Source organism: Sturnus vulgaris, unplaced genomic scaffold (assembly GCF_052056855.1).
Source record: "Sturnus vulgaris isolate bStuVul1 unplaced genomic scaffold, bStuVul1.hap1 Scaffold_179, whole genome shotgun sequence".
Classification (NCBI taxonomy): Eukaryota; Metazoa; Chordata; class Aves; order Passeriformes; family Sturnidae; genus Sturnus; species Sturnus vulgaris.
The window spans coordinates 50,001-52,500 of NW_028276107.1; the positions used below are offsets into that span (position 1 = coordinate 50,001).

The 2,500-nt window shown below is 77.2% G+C and overlaps 1 non-coding gene across 1 annotated transcript; it reads right to left on the bottom strand.

The window, feature by feature from the left end:
• Positions 1-7: 7 nt before the first annotated feature.
• Positions 8-160, bottom strand: LOC148218587 (5.8S ribosomal RNA). Its single transcript, XR_015800316.1, has one exon. It is a non-coding gene; the product is annotated as a 5.8S ribosomal RNA (ribosomal RNA).
• Positions 161-2,500: the final 2,340 nt, after the last annotated feature.

Genomic DNA, 2,500 nt, shown 5'->3' on the forward strand with positions numbered 1-2,500 from the left:
CGTCAAGCGACGCTCAGACAGGCGTAGCCCCGGGAGGAACCCGGGGCCGCAAGTGCGTTCGAAGTGTCGATGATCAATGTGTCCTGCAATTCACATTAATTCTCGCAGCTAGCTGCGTTCTTCATCGACGCACGAGCCGAGTGATCCACCGCTAAGAGTTGTCTGGCTTTCGGGACCGCTCGCGTGAAGCGGCCCCTTTTCTGTTTCTGCAGGGACGCGCGCGCCCCCGCGCGCCCCGCTTCGACCGTACGAGCACACACAAACGGAGGAGGAGGAGGAGAAAGCGCGGGGCAAAAAAGAGAAACCCCGCGCAACGCTCCGAAGGTCGGCCAAAGAAAGGCGGAGGGGCCCGCGCCCCCGACCGCCTCCCCCCGCGAGGGGAGACGCCGCCTCGCGTGCCGTCCTTCGGAGGCGGCCCAGGCGCCCGGGCTCGGCCCGACCTCCGCGCGGAGGGGCTTGTGCGGCAACGCGCCGGACCGCGGGGGGCACGGTGGCCCGCCCGGCCTCTCGATCACGGGACGACTACGCGTTCGCGGGCCGGGGGCGCGACCGCCGGCCCCCGCCGCTCCCGGCTCACTCCCTGGCTTCTCCTTTTCACCGCTCCGCCGACTCGCGGAACGCCGCCGCGCCAAAACGCGGGGGCCGGCTCTCCCGCCAGCGGCCCCTGAACGTCGCCCGAAACGCCACGCGGCGGCGGGACCGTTCCGCCGGCGCAACCCCTGGCGCGGGACCGCTTGCCCGCCGGAAGGCGAACGCCCGGCGGGCCGCGCTCCGCCACCGGCGCCGGAGGCGGGACGCCGCCGAGACCCGAGCCGGCATCGCGGAGCGCCCGAGGTCTGCCGCTCGGCAAAACCCCTCCGCCACCCGCGGCCGCACTCCCGGGACCGCCGCCGCTTCGCACCGCCGAGCTGCCCTTCCGCGAGCACGCGCCCAGCGGGCAGGCGTACGGCGGCTGAGCCGGGGGGCACCGCCCGCTCCCCTCGTTTCCACTCGGGGACCGGACGGGGAAGCGCCCCCGCGGCCGCCCCGCACGCCTCCCCTTTTTTTTGGCCCACACGCGGCCGGGAAGGGCGACGGGGAAGCGGACGGGCGGGGCCCGGGCCGGGACGGCCGCCGGTGAAGGCGGGCGCCTCGCGGCCGACCGTCCCCCCCCCCCGGGGGGGGCGGGGACACTCGCCGAGCGGCGACGCCGCCGCTCGGCACGGGGTCGCCCGCGCCCGCCGGACCTCCGGCGATGGAGGAGCCGGCCGAGCGCTGCGCCCCAACGGGCGGGGACAGCGCTCCGAGTCAGGGGTGGCCGGCGGCCGGCGCCGCCGCGGTGCGGTTCGAGGCGACAAGGCCGTCGAGGCGAGAGGCGCGCGGTCGCGCCTGACGCGGCGCCGCCCGCGAGCCCGCGGCGGCGGCTAAGGAGAAAGAGCGAGAGAGCGCGGCGGGCCCCGGCGGCCGCAACCCCGCAGCTGAGGTAGGTAAGGCAGAGAGCGCGCGCCCTCTGCCGGCGTCGCCCCGCATCGCAGAGGCCAGCGGGGTCGGCCCCCCGCGGCCGATCGCGCGCCGCGGCCTCTCCGCCGAGACCGGGCCGCAGAGAGGGGGGGGGCAGGGCGCCCCTTCCCCGGCCCGGCACGGGTGGCCCCCGCGCGCGGGCAAGCGCGGCGGGACGCCGACGACGGCGAGCGCGGCCGGTCGCGACGGACACGCCACCGCAGGGGATCGGCGGGAGTAGCTCCCCACCCCTCGATGGCGCCCCGCGCCGCCACCGCCCGACACCCGCTGCCGCCGCCGCCACCGCCGCCGCCGCCGCGGCGGGGCCGTGCCGGGCCGCCCGAGTCTTTAAACCTCCGCCCGGCTCGGCGGCCCTTTCGGCCCCCAACAGGCGTTTGACGACGCCGAGGGAAACCGGCAGGAGACCGCCGAGGCGCGAAGCGCTAGGTACCTGGCCCTGGGGTGAGGGAAACGACCTGCATGGCCCCGCCGGGGTGCCTCCCCCGCTGCCACCCTCGGGGGAGCGTCCACCGGCGGGGGCGCGCCCGACGTCCGCTGCCATCACCGCGGCAATCCTTCTCGGGGCCCGGGGTTTCCCTCAGTAGCCCGGCGCTGCGCCCGAGAGGACCACCGCGGCTCGGGCCGCCCCGCCGGCGCGGGGAACACGGCCCAGCCACCGAGAAACCTCGCACACCCCCGGCCGAGAGAGGCCACGGCGACGACGGTGCGGACCGTCGCCGCCGCGCCACCCGGCGGCGGCTCGCGCACGTGCGCGCTCCCCCTGGAGGCGCGACCCGGAACTGCCGGAGCCCGGCCCTCGGGAGCTCCTCTGCCGCGCGAGGAGGCCGCTCGGCCAAGGAGAGCGGGATTTTGCCGGGCGGCAAAGCCCCGCGTCCCCCCCCGCGCTCTGGGGAAGGGCCGGAGGAGCCGCCTCCTCCGAGCCCCGAAGGCCTTCCCGCGCGCACCCTTTTTACACACGTTGGCCATCGCCTTGCGCCATCGGCCGCCGTTGCGCGCGACG